The sequence below is a fragment of the Vulpes vulpes genome, chromosome 6 (assembly GCF_048418805.1).
Source record: "Vulpes vulpes isolate BD-2025 chromosome 6, VulVul3, whole genome shotgun sequence".
Taxonomy (NCBI): Eukaryota; Metazoa; Chordata; class Mammalia; order Carnivora; family Canidae; genus Vulpes; species Vulpes vulpes.
The window spans coordinates 100,292,899-100,307,384 of record NC_132785.1 but is presented as its reverse complement, the minus strand read 5'-3'; the positions used below and the strand labels follow the sequence as shown (position 1 = coordinate 100,307,384).

The window sequence follows — 14,486 nt, the reverse complement described above, 5'->3', positions numbered from 1 at the left end:
TTAACTCAAGCATAAGCAATTTGTATCACTAGGACATGTCAACTATAATTCAATCCAGAGACTGAAAGGCCTCCACTTGTCCTCCCTAACTAAAAGCACACTATTAGGAACACTTCCATTTAATTTTTTTTTTTTTTTTTACATTCAAAATATAGTGAAGTGACTTTTGGTTCCATTCCAATATGGTAAAGACAGACTTCATCCAACCCCTATATCTAAGGGGTTATCTAAGAATATCTGTATCTAAGAATATCTAAAAACCCTGGACACTCTATATAAAACAAATACAAGAAGACTGTGAAAGATAGAAAAGGCAGAGCTGCTAATAATCTAGGAACTAAGGCAATGACATGGAAGTGAGTTCTGAGTTTTCTTTTTGCCTCATATATTCCAGAAGGAAAAAAGAACAACAGAAAGAGCAAAAGCATGAGTAAATGTAAAAGAATTTCTTTTCTTCTTGACTTTTCTACATTATGTTTTGATAATATCTGTTATGGCTTCAAATACATGTAGAGGTAATTTAAGACTATTATAAGAAAGAGTAATGGGACTTCAGAGAGGCAAAGATTCTACATTTCACTCAAGCTGGTAAAATATCAATGTGAGTAGACTGTGATAAGTTACATATCTTTCAGGTATTACTTAAAACAACTACTAAAAAACCTATACAAGAGATACACTCAGTAACATTTAGCAATATAATCATTAGAAGTTTAATACAGAGGAAGTTTTATACTCAACTGGAATAGCTGTCTGCCCATTTTATCTACTTTCTAGCTGTGACTGTGACCAAATTATTTAACCTCTTTGTAAATTATTTAATAACATTCATTTTAAACCAATTAGAGTTAGAACATATTACCTATAATTATTATAGCTATTATTTTAATATTTTCATTGAGTGAGACTATTAACCTTGTCTGGTTTATTTACTTTGCTGGTTTAAGCAAATATTTATAGTAGTCTTGATATTTGTGTAAAGTGCTGCTCATGGTGACTAGTATGTAGTACGGGCTTGGTAAATAAAGGCTATGATTATTCAGTAGTAAATAAATGGCTATGGGTTAATCTTTATTCCTACAGACTCTGAACCACAAGATCTTATAACTTCCTTTATACTAGTCTTGAAAATTATTTTTTTGGATTTGACACCAAAATCAAAGGCAACAAGAGCAAAAATAAACACACGGGGACTACACCAAACTAAAAAGCTTCTGTACAGCAAAGGAAATCATCAACAAAATGAAAAGACAACTTATGGAATGGGATAAAATATAAGACATATATCTGATAAAGGATTAATATTCAAAATAAATAAAGAACTTATATAAGTCAATAGAAAATAAAGAACCCATACAATAAAGAACTCATACAAGAAAATAAAATTCATACAAGAAAATAAACAACTCATACAAGTCAATAGAAAAAGCCAAACAATCCATCTTAAAAAAGTGCAGAGGATCTGAAAACATTTTCTCAAAGATAACATACAAATGACCAACAGGTACATGAAAAGGTGCTCCTTTTTTTTTTTTAATCTTGTTTGAAAAAACTTTACTTGATTAACTGAACTGCTCGTGAATAACATCAAGAGCTAATAACTTTTTTTTTAAGAGCTAATAACTCTTAAAAGAAAAGCAATCGATGCTCTCTTTAAATTGTTGAATGTTCATCTTCTTCTTTGAAAAACAAAAATATTTTCTTCCCAGAATCGACCCCAGCAGGACTTGCCCCAAGTGGAGAGAAGCAGAGTGCCTGGGGCACACCCGTTGCTGGAGCTCATCTGGCATATGGACACAGGGGCTGGCAGTGGTGTTCACACCACTGCACTGAGTATGGTCTCCAGGAAATGCCAATGGTGAAGCTAAGTATATCTTGAGATTTAGTGTTCATTTTAAAGAAAACACCCAATGTACTGGCATGAAGTGTAGATTAGTAACAGAAAAGGAGCAGCACAGTTCCTGCTATGTATGTGTAAGGAAAGGGAAGAGGTTAATCCCAAAGGCAATTTAAATAAAGGTATTTTTTTTAATATATAAATAAATGTTCTGAGAAATCTCAGACTTTAAGTGCATTGTTGTAAAAAATTAGTGCAGTTTTCTCATTAAAGTTTTTAGCGCTCAAGTAATAAGATAAATCTATGTCTGTTCATAGTCTCTTTCACTGCACATTAAACATTCATATTGCTAAATGTCAAACTGAAGGTTTTCTATACTGGTCTGTTCTTAAAAATCAAGGTAAATGGATTTCATGTTCTGTGACAAAACATGGCAATTATTTTTGGCAAAGAAACTAGAAAAATACGAGATCGGAGTTTAGAAATATAGAGTTTATTGATGTAAAGCATAGGCAATACATAGGAAAAAATTTTTTTAAGGATGTATTTTAACAGAACTTTATCCTTCATGCAAAAGGATAACAAATCATTAGCAAAATGCAAATAAAACCACAATGAGATAGTACCTCATACATGGTAGGATGGCTATTATCAAAAAAAGATGAGATAAGTGCTAGTGAAGACAGAGAGAAAAGGGAACGTTGTGCATTGTTGGTGGGACTGTAAATTGATGCAACCACTATGGTAAACAGTATGAATGTTTCTCAAAAAAATTAAAAACAGAACTACCATATGATCAGCAACTCCACTTCTAGGTTTTTATCAAAAGGAAACAAAATCACAATCTTGAAAATATATCTGCACCCTTACTTTCACTGCAATATTATTTACAATAGCCAAGAGAGAGAAACAACCTAAGTGCCATCAACAGATAAATGGATAAAGAAAATGTGGTATACAGCTGACTCTTGAACAACATGGGTTTGAACTGCACGAGTCCACTTACTTAGAAATTTTAAATTTTTCTAATATATATTTGAAATATTAATATACGTTAATTATAATATTTGTGACAACATGGATGGATCTTGAGGGCATTACACTAAATGAAATAAGTCACATAGAGAAAGACACTTAAAGGTAGATGTTAAAAAAACCCCAACTCATAGATGATATGATACAGAGAACAGATTGGTGGTTGCCAGAGGCAGGGGTGAGGTGGGCACACTGAGTGAAGGTGGTCAAAAAATACAAACTTCTAGTTATAAGATAACTAAGTCTAAGGAAAAAAAATTCATAAGACATTCCTGGGGATCCCTGGGTGACTCGGCAGTTTGGCGCCTGCCTTTGGCCCAGGGCGCGATACTGGAGTCCCGGGATCAAGTCCCGCGTCGGGCTCCCGGCATGGAGCCTGCTTCTCCCTCTTTCTTGGTCTCTGCCTCTCTCTCTCTGTGTCTATCATGAATAAATAAATAAATAAATCTTTAAAAAAAAAAAAGACATTCCTGCATTTTTTAAAAAGTAAAGACAAACTGTTTTATTGTTTTATATTTATATGATGCTATATAATTTGTGCTTTTAATTTATCTCCCCTAAAACTATTTATTATGATTTACTACTATTTTACAGATGAGAAACTGTAGCTCATAGGTTATTTAAAAATTTGCTCAAAGCATTTACAAAGCTAGTATATGACAAAGTCAGAATATAGGCTTTCTGTCTCTAAATTTAATGCCCTTTTCACAACACTATGCTGCCAATCAGATAGGAAAACATGCAAACTCAAAAAATTAGTAACTATAGGATACAAGATTGAAAAATAAGTAGTTAAGCCCTGTGCCTAAGATTATATTGCACTGTTGATACAGATGAAGAAGATATAAACAGATGGATATTCAAGCTTGTTAGCATTAAAGACACATTAAAGCACGTCAAATTAGAAATATTACATATATCAAATTAGCAAACGTACTGAAAACCAAAAAAACTAATGATAATACAATGGAATATTACATTGCCATCACCAAAGGGAATTTATTATTGAAGAAGATATTCTATTCCATAGCATGGATAGTTAGAGATTTGAGGATATGTAGTATTTTCCATACAATTTGAGTTCTATGTACTGCCTAAGAAAATTGAAATATAAAGATAAAAAGGAAATATGATGACATCAAGTGACTTAGTATTTACTATAATCAATACTTATTATCCTTTAAGTAAAAGGATAATTGTCAGAGATATATGGAAAGAAATTAACAGATCCACAAGGAAAAAACAAAGGTAAAAACTACATAGCACAGTAAATTACAATGAAATATATGATCTTCTGTAGTCTTTCTAGGCCTGTTACTCCATACTAACCCAAATAAAACTAAAACACAGATTAGGCAACATGATTAAAAGAGACTGCAAAATCCTCAACTCGGGAATCTAAACCTTTTTCTATCCAAAGCTACTGAATTAAATATGTCAAATCAATTATTTTGGTAGAAACCAAAAAGAACCATTAAAAGTGAAAGACTATCAGTACATAAATAATTGTTTAGAATCATCTTTATGCAAAGGAGTAAAAGACTATCAACCATTTGCTACATAAGATCCAAAAAATCTTTTTTCATCCTCTTCAACAGAAAATGGCTAATCCAATGTTTTCTAACATTTTCTCACATTTGCCAATTCAAACTTTTGAGAGAAACACTTGAGGCGTCATTAATAAAAAAGAATTTACCATAAAAAAACAAGTTATACATTCATCATTTAACAATGGTATAACAAGCTAACAATAATAGCCTATAAAAAGCTGTTAATACTCTAACACAAGAATGACTATGGCCAACACATCAATTTTGCCAATTCTTACTACCCTCGATATCTATCTAACAAAAATGTGATTTGATAACTATCAGCATAATTGAATTAAATGGTTTTCCCATAAAATAAGTTTCATATTTCCTATTAATCTAATAAAATTTTACCAATATGATCAAAGGAAATCCACAATCCCTTATTTAGTGTTAGCTTCCAATTCTTCTTCTATCCTCACTCCCCTTGCACAAACACCCCCCTACAAAAACATTAAATCTCAGTGGTGCTTTGTTATTTATACCACTTCCCCTTAGTATAAGGATATGTTTCTGCACATTACAGAATACCCCAACACAGGAGCAGCTTGGCTTAAACAAGATTGAGATTTATTTTTTCTTTTAGAGAAGGCATCTAGAGATGGTGATTGCACAGTATCCTCAGGAACCCAAGCTTCTAACTTTCACTTCCACCAATTCTCTGTGCCTGGCTTCCATCATCAAGATCACCTCATGGTCCAAAATTTTGCTAAAGCTCTAGTTACCACATCTTCAATAAAGGTCAAAAAGGAGAAACTGAACAGCAAAATGGGATCTCTTCCAGCAGAGTCACTGACCTTTATAAGCACGCACACGCACGCACACACACACACACCCCCCCTATACACAATACTTCTGCTTTTATCTTTATTGCCAGAACTTAGTCACTTAGTTAAGCCCTAAGTGCCTAAGATTATATTGCACTGTTGATACAGATGATTAAGATATAAACAGATGGGATGTTCAAGCTTGTTAGGATTAAAGACACATTAAAGCACATCAAATTAGAAATATTACATATATCAAATTAGCAAACGTACTGAAAACCAAAAACCTAATGATAATACAATGGAATATTATATATTGCCATACAATACAGTATTTTTTTCAAGGCACCAGTGTGCCTACCTAAATAAAATTTAAAAAAAGAAAAAGAGGGATCCCTGGGTGGCGCAGCGGTTTGGCGCCTGCCTTTGGCCCAGGGCGCGATCCTGGAGACCCGGGATCGAATCCCACGTCAGGCTCCCGGTGCATGGAGCCTGCTTCTCCCTCTACCTATGTCTCTGCCTCTCTCTCTCTCTCTCTCTGTGTGTGACTCTCATAAATAAATAATAAAAAAAAAAAAAAGAAAGAAAAAGAGAGAGGATTCTATTACTATAGAAGAGAAAAATAGATTTAAGGTTGGGTAGAATACTAGCAGCCTGCATCATATGGTCCTATCCATTTTTCACAGGTTCTGAGTAACCTTTGATACTGGAAGAAATTTTATATCATATTTTTAATCAATACAGCTAATATAAAAGCGTTCCCCAATAAATACTTTTACTTCCTTGGCTATCTGTGGACTACGGCCAATCCTAAACTGTACTGATAACCACAGTACGTATAGTAAGATTACAATTCTAAATTCTTATTGGATAGGGTTTTTCATCTATTACATCTTGTGCACCAGCTAGGGTAGAAAAGTTGATTTGTTTTGTACAAGTGACCTAATAGAATGCTGCAACTCATTCTGTGTGTCTTGACCAATCAGCAAATCAATGAAGCTCCAGTGTGGTCTCTTTTGTTACAAATCTTGGATCTTACTCCACAGACTCATCTGCTAAATATCACAATTACCATCAATCCCATTATGGCACCTCATTTACTGAACATGTAGTAGGTCCTTGTGCAAAGTGATCTAATTATTCATTTAGGCCTCATAATAAACCTATTATGTTATTTTTGTCCTCATCTTATAGAAAATAATAATAATAAACATTTACTGAGTGCTTAGTATGTGCCAGGCTTACTCAAAGTAGTTTACAGATAAGTACTATTATTATAATTTATAATTTATATATTATAATTTATAATTATAATTATTCCTAATTTATAGATGAGAAGGAAGAAAAGTTAGTAATTTGCCCAAAGTCACATAGCTTCTAAAAAAACAAAAACAAAAACAAAAAAAACAAAGTCACATAGCTTCTAAGCAGCAGAGCCATGGAGCACCTAGGTTGCTCAGTCCATTAAGCATTCAATTCTTGATTTTGGCTCAGGTCATGATCCCAGGGTCCTGAGCTCAGGCCCCCTCTTCCCACCCACCCCCTCACGCTCAGCATGGAGTCTGCTTAAGATTCTCTCCCTCAGAAAAGGGAACCCTCTTACACTGTTGGTGGGAATGTGAACTGGTGCAGCCACTCTGGAAAACTGTGTGGACTGTGTGGAGGTTCCTCAAAGAGTTAAAAATAGACCTGCCCTACGACTCAGCAATTGCACTGTTGGGGAATTACCCCAAAGGTTCAGATGCAATGAAATGCCGGGACACCTGCACCCCGATGTTTATAGCAGCAATGTCCACAATAGCCAAACTGTGGAAGGAGCCTCAGTGTCCATCAAAAGATGAATGGATAAAGAAGATGTGGTTTATGTATACAATGGAATATTACTCAGCCATTAGAAACAACAAATACCCACCATTTGCCTCAACGTGGATGGAACTGGAGGGTATTATGCTGAGTGAAGTAAGTCAATCAGAGAAGGACAAACATTATATGGTCTCATTCATTTGGGGAATATAAATAATAGTGAAAGGGAATATAAGGGAAGGGAGAAGAAATGTGTGGGAAATATCGGAAAGGGAGACAGAACATGAAAGACTCCTAACTGTGGGAAACGAACTAGGGGTGGTGGAAGGGGAGGAGGGCGGGGGGTGGGGGTGAATGGGTGACGGGCACTGAGGGGGGCACTTGAGGGGATGAGCACTGGGTGTTATTCTGTATGTTGGCAAATTGAACACCAATAAAAAATAAATTTATTATTAAAAAAAAAAGATTCTCTCCCTCTCCCTTTGCCCACCTTTGCCCCCACACACATACACGCATTAGCACACATACTCACTCTCTTAGAAAAAAAAAAAAGTAGCTGAGCCAAGATGCAAATCCACGCAAACACTCCAGAGTCCACTCAATCAACTTCTATAGTACAATAATATCAAATAAACCAGCAGAGGTTAAGTAATTCACTAAGGTCACAAATCCAGGAGCCCAGACTTATGGCTATATCTATCTTATTGACTCCAAATGAATCAAAGAAATATAGTTTGACTGACCAAGGGATTATTATTCTTCAGGGGCAGTTACAAGAGAACAACACTATCAAAATAACATACATAATCCATAAATATCAACAATAAGCAATTGAGGAGGATGGAATGCAGTGTGCTCCAAGGTGCCTAGGCAGCACTACAGGTAGATCTACCTCTTTTAGTAACAGATAAACCCAAAGCAGCTTTTGCAAACGTATCTAGTGACTGCCATACATTAGTCTGAATAATCATTAGTACAGAAGATAAATAGGTGTCTGTATTTTATATCTGCTGTCAAAAAATTGAAGAGTAAACAATCTTTTGCTATACCATACTCAATGGATATATCTAGAAGCAGTAATTTTTTAAGACAATAGGAAAAAAATTTTTAAGAAATAATAAAAAGTAACAGAATCAGACACTTTGTTGCAATCTGTTAGGACTAATGAATTTATAGTTCTCTCATCCTTAGAGAGATATATAAATTATGGCTATAAATTTCTTTAGCATTTTTTCCTTAGATTTACAGTGTACAATTCTAGTATCAGAGTCAAAAATGCCTCTCTAAAAAATAAATAAAATGAAAATCTCCCCTTCTCCCAAACAAATAAATAAACAAATAAGCTTATGTTAAGCCCGAGCACACAACACATAAATCACAATGCTACTACAGGTTCATTTTCAAACACTCCCTGAAGAATTTCAAGTCCCTCTTCCAAGACCAGCATAGACACATAATGACTATTAGAAGGGAGTATCTTGTACCTAGTACAGTAACTAAAACACTGTAAGCATTAATGATAAACAATGAAGCTCATGTCACTAATCAAATAACCAAGAAAGTAGAGTCATTTACTGTTTCATGAACACTTCATATCCTATAAAAATTTTGGGTTCAGTATATTGTTGCTCATCAAACACATCCTTTTTTCATAATTCCAGACTTAATGAGACATTCTCAGTTAAGTTCATACCAATTCACGTTTATACTCTACTTCTAATTACCAATAGTTTTAAACTAACTGGAAGAACTTTAAAGAATTGAGCAGTACTACACTTATAATATTTCACTGTATCCTTAATGGATGAAACATAAAATGTATTTTTATTAGTAAAAAGTATACTAAGTAAGAATTAAGGTGTTTTTTTTATTATACTGATTCCTGTTTAAATTTAAAAAAGAAAGAAAAGTATCATAAAACAGCCAGTGATCCTCAGTGAGGCAGAAAAGTACCAAAAACAGTCAGCTATAATAAATCATTAGAGTTATATTCACTTTAATTTAATGCAGCAGTTGACTGGTAACTAATACTAGATGAAAACCAGCCAAAGCAGCTTTTATTTATAGCTATCTGTGGAAGAATAACAGAAATGTTGTTACTAAGATCAACTTAATTTAAGCAACATTTAAAAATGAATTTTTACACATATGGTATTTGAACAATTTCAAATGGGCAGGACATATCACTTGCTAAGAATATCATTCCTCATTTTAAAAGTGTTAAGAGATCTCTACTTTTACCACAAGGGAGTAAGAGGGGGAGGAGGGAGGAGAAAGAGAAGGACAAGAAAAGTAATGAGGAGACCTATAATTATCAGTGATTCTTTTTTTTTTTTTTTGGTACGCTAACAATTTTTACTTTGCCACAAGTCTTCAATTCAAATAAGGCTCAGGAGAAGGATCATGTCCATATAGTATGAGCTGGGACAGCTTGACTACAGGCTGGAGGATTCGTTTCCAAGATGGCACACTCAAAGGACTGGCAAGTTGATGCAGGCTGTCAGCTTGGCAGTTTGGTCAGAAGCCTCAGGTCATCTCCACGTGTGCTTCTTCATGTGGCCTGGCCCTTCTGATAGCATGGTGGCCGAGTTCCAGGGTGAATGTTCCAAAAAAGAGGGCAGAAACTATGTTGCCTTTTATGCCCCGGTCTCAGAATTTCCATGACATTACCACTATCACACCCAATTCATGGAGGGAGTCACAAGGACCTGCCTCAGATCAAAGAGAGGGCACATGGACTTTATCTCTTGATGAAAAACATGTTGGAAAATTGCGGACATGTTTTAAAACCACTATATTATTTTCTTAAATAATGATAGTAAGTAAAGGTGACAGTGATTCCTCTTTCTTGATCAGCCCAGCATAGTTAATTGATAATGAAAGACTGTTTGGTCTTTCATTGGGGCACAAGGATGCAGTTCAACTGCCTTGGATAGGACAATTTCTTTTTTGAAATTTTATTTAAATTCAATTAATTAACATATAATTCATAATTGGTTTCAGAGGTAGAAGTCAGTGATTTATCAGTTTTATATAATAATGTAACTGGAGATTCCTTCTGAAAGCACATTTGAGATATAGTATGTTGAAAGGGAAACCCAAGTAGAACTAGTGCATTGCTAAGTTGAAAAGACAGAGGTCTGCGCACAAAAACAAAAACAATTTTTTGGGGGGAAAATCCCTGAAGTGAGAGAGCTATACAAAGATCTATTTTTAAAATTTTTAAAAAGACAGAGAGAGAGAGATCCCCTTAAATTACATAAATAACAATCTGTATGTGCAAAGGGTGAAAACACATAAGGCTGAGCAAAAACAAGTTCTGGGAAAGAAAAATTACCAGGTAGCTAAAGCTGAGTAAAACTATTTATGATACTAGAGCTCACAGGCGGTAAGGGATCATTCAAATTCTTACAAACAAGATAGAGAGTCTTCAGTGAATCCTTGGGGCATTCAGTAAAGTCCCAAAAAGAGGTCAACCTTAGTAATGAGGCTAAGAAAGCACAAAAGTAAAGGTTACCTCTAGACCTGCCCTAGGAAACCTTAAATACATTAACATCCATGGTAAAGGAAGAGGGAAGGAAGTAAATTTGCTACTGCTGAGTCTGGCTCAGAAAAGCTCAGTCTCAAAATGCTCCCACACCTGCAAAGTGCCACTTTGCACCACATGCTAAGCCATTCCCTGTGCTGTTTGGAAGAACAGCTGCCACGGCCACCACAGGAAAGGAGACTGAGAAGCCATGAAGCATTGCATTGACCAAGAATAAAGGTAAAGGAGGTAAAAACAGGTGCAGAGGTAAGAGTGAAAATGAACCTGAAAAAAGTTGGTGTATAAACAGAATGACTAAGTATAAACAAGTAATCAAAATGTTGAAAAATGTGTAATTAGAAGCAATGTGTCTTGATGGTGTGAAGAGATTATGACATTTGAAAGGAAAACTGAGAAAAATGGCTTGGTCTACCAACTCTGAGGATAACAAAGCTGATGTAATTTTAAAATACAATGCAGAAGAGGGTATTAATCTGAAGCCATATGGCAAGCTTCCAAACGTGCTAAAATTAATGAAACATATATATTTAGTGGTGGAGATGATGATGAAATCCAGTTTTATGACACTAGAGATGATGATAAAGACCATGATGATATTTAATTGAACTCAATATTTTACATTCCAAATTTTCTGAGGATTAAATCCCAAAGGAGATAGGGTTCCTTGTCTTTTAAAAAGTTAACCAGGCTTCTGGAGTGTCTGGGATGCTGAGTCGGTTGAGCATCTGACTCTTGATTTCAGCTCAGATCATGATCTCAAGATCATGGGATCAAGCCCAACATTAGGCTCCGCACTTGGTGGGGAGTCTACTTGAGATTCTCCCTCAGCCCCTTTCCTTCACTTTAAAATAAATAAATCTTAAAAAAAAAAAAAAGTTAACAAGACTTTTATGTAGCTTAGTCATTTTATCATGGCATCCCTTTCCCTAATGAATAGGTGAATTCCTGATAATCAAATACTCTTGGAAGCAGTTCTTATATCTTCGTGATTGTTCTCTCATTAGTTAAATAAAAACTTTGGGGATCTCTGGGTGGCTCAGCAGTTTGGAGCCTGCCTTTGGCCCAGAGCGTGATCCTGGAATCCTGGGATCGAGTCCCACATCAGGCCCCTGCATGGAGCCTGTTTCTTCTCCGTCTGCCTCTCCCTCTCTCTCTCATGAATAAATAAATAAATTTTTTTTAAAAACTTTGATACATGTTAACAAGTAACTTTAAGAGGTAACCTTTTAAAGAACCCAAGTATGTTTAATTCCAAAGTCCTATGTTCTTAATCATAACTCTCTTTTAAAAAGGGAGGGGAGGAAATGTCTACATGATAATGTACTCAAAGATTAATGGGAAAATCCTATTATACAAAATAAAATGTTTATGGTTTAAAGAATATTGGAACGGAAATAACAATATCTGTCTTACAGTTAAGAAAACTAAGGCATTTAAAGGTGAATTAATAGGGGGTGGAAATGGTGTCACACAGCTAGCAAGTATCAAACAGAAATTTTAACCCATCTATCTGATTCCAGACTGTACTGCACAGATATCTTTCACAGCTAAGTATCTTCTCATCTCTAGACCAGACATCTGAAACAAAAAGATCCCTATCAATAGTTAGGATAAGAAATAAAATCTTTGCCATCCTAATTAACAGTGACTTTTGGAGAATCATTGTACCTAAAGAACTCTCTTGTTTTCTCATGATTTATAAAGACCTCTGCAGCTTGAAATATTATAGTTTGAGGTTTAGAAAGGTGGGGCAGGTGATTCCTTCAAAACTACTCCTCATTGACCAGCATTACCTAGATCCCAAAACCAGATAAACATCCCACCCAAAAAGGAGAATTACAGATCAATATCCCTGATAAACATGGATGGAAAAATTTTCACCAGGATGCTAGTCAATAGGATCCAACAGTACATTAAGAGGATTATTCACTACAATCAAGTAGGATTTAACCCTGGGATGCAAGGGTGGTCCAACATTCATAAAACAACCAATGTGATAAATCAAATCACATTAATAAAAGACAAGAACCATATGATCCTCTCAATTGATGCAGAGAAAGCATTTGACAAAATAAAGCATCCATTCCTGATTAAAACTCTTCAAAGTGTAGGGATAGAGAAAGCATATCTCAATATCATAAAAGCCATCTATGAAAAGTGCACAGTGAATATCGTTCTCAAAGGGGAAAGCCTGAGAGCTCTTCCCCTCCCTAAGGTCAGGAACACAACAGGGATGCCCATTCTCACCACTGTTGTTCAACACAATACTAGAAGTCCTAGCCTCAACAACCAGATAACAAAAAGAAATAAAAGGCATTCAAATTTGCAAAGAAGTCAAACTCTCCCTCTTTGGAGATGACATGATACTGTATATAGAAAACTCAAAAGACTCCACCCCAAAATTGCTAGAACTCATGCAGAAATTTAGCAATGTGGCAGGATACAAAAATCAATGCACAGAAATCAGCTGTATTTCTATATGCTAACAATGAAACTGAAGAAAGAGAAATTAAGGAATCGATACCATTTACAATTGCACTCCAAACTATAAGATACTTAGGAATAAACTTAACCAAAGAGGTAAAGGATCTGTACTCTAGAAACTACAGAACGATTATGAAGAAATTGAGGAACACACAAAGGGGAAAACATTCCATGCTCAGGAATTGGAAGAATAAATACTGTGAAAATGTCTATGCTATCCAGAGGAATGTACTATTGCACATTCACTGCAATCCCTATCAAAATACCATGGTCTTTCTTCACAGAGTTGGAATAAATAATCCTAAGATTTGTATGGAACCAGAAAAGACCCCAAAGAGCCAGAGGAGTGTTGAAAAAGAAAACCCAAGCTGGAGGCATCACAATGCCTGACTTCAAGTTGTATTACAAAGCTGTGATCATCAAGACAGTATGGTATTGGCACAAAAACAGACACACAGATCAATGGAACAGAATAGAGAACTCAGAAATGGAGCCTCAACTCTATGGTCAACTCATCTTCAACAAAACAGGAAAGAATATCCAATGGAAAAAAAGACAGTCTCTTCAACAACTGGTGTTGGGAAAATTGGACAGCCACATGCAGAAGAGTGAAACTGGACCATTCTCTCACACCATACACAAAGATAAACTCAAAATGGTTGAAAGATCTAAATGTGAGACAAGGATCCATCAAAATCACAAAGGAGAACACAAGCAGCAACCTTGTTGAAGTTGGCCACAGCAACTTCTTGCAAGACACATCTATGAAGGCAAGGGAAACAAAAGCAATAATTAACTATTGGGACTTCATCAAGATAAAAAGCTTCTGCACAGCAAAGAAAACAGTCAACACAACTAAAAGACAACCTACAGAATGGGAGAAGATATTTGCAGATGACATATCAGATAAGGGGCTAGTATCCAAGATCTATAAAGAACTTATCAAACTCAACACCCAAAAAACAAACAATCTAGTCAAGCAATGGGCAGAAGACATCAACAGACATTTCTCTAAAGAAGACCTACCCATGGCCAACAAGCATATGAAAAAATGCTCCACATCACTTGGCATCACGGAAATACAAATCAAAACCACCATGAGATACCACTTTACATTGGCGAGAATGGCTAAAATTAACAAGACAGGAAACAACAAATGTTGCTGATGTTGGAGATGTGGAGCAAGGGGAACCCTCATGCACTGTTGGTGGGAATGCAAGCTGCTACAGCCACTCTGGAAAAACAGTGTGGAGGTTCCTCAAGAAGTTAAAAATAGAGCTACCCTATGAACCAGCAATTGCACTACTGGGTATTTACCCCAAAGATACAGATGTCATGAAATGATGGGACACCTGCACCCCAATGTTCATAGCAGCAATGTCCACAACAGACAAACTGTGGAAGGAGCCATGATGTCCTTCAAC

General features: G+C 35.5%; 1 protein-coding gene and 1 pseudogene across 27 annotated transcripts in view; one reads left to right on the top strand and one right to left on the bottom strand.

Moving 5' to 3' along the window:
* Positions 1 to 14,486, bottom strand: part of FUT8 (fucosyltransferase 8) — a 298,682-nt gene that overhangs the window by 167,626 nt on the left and 116,570 nt on the right. The gene's annotated exons all lie outside the window — the stretch shown is intronic.
* On the top strand, positions 9,494 to 11,179 carry LOC112927143 (eukaryotic translation initiation factor 1A, X-chromosomal-like; annotated as a pseudogene).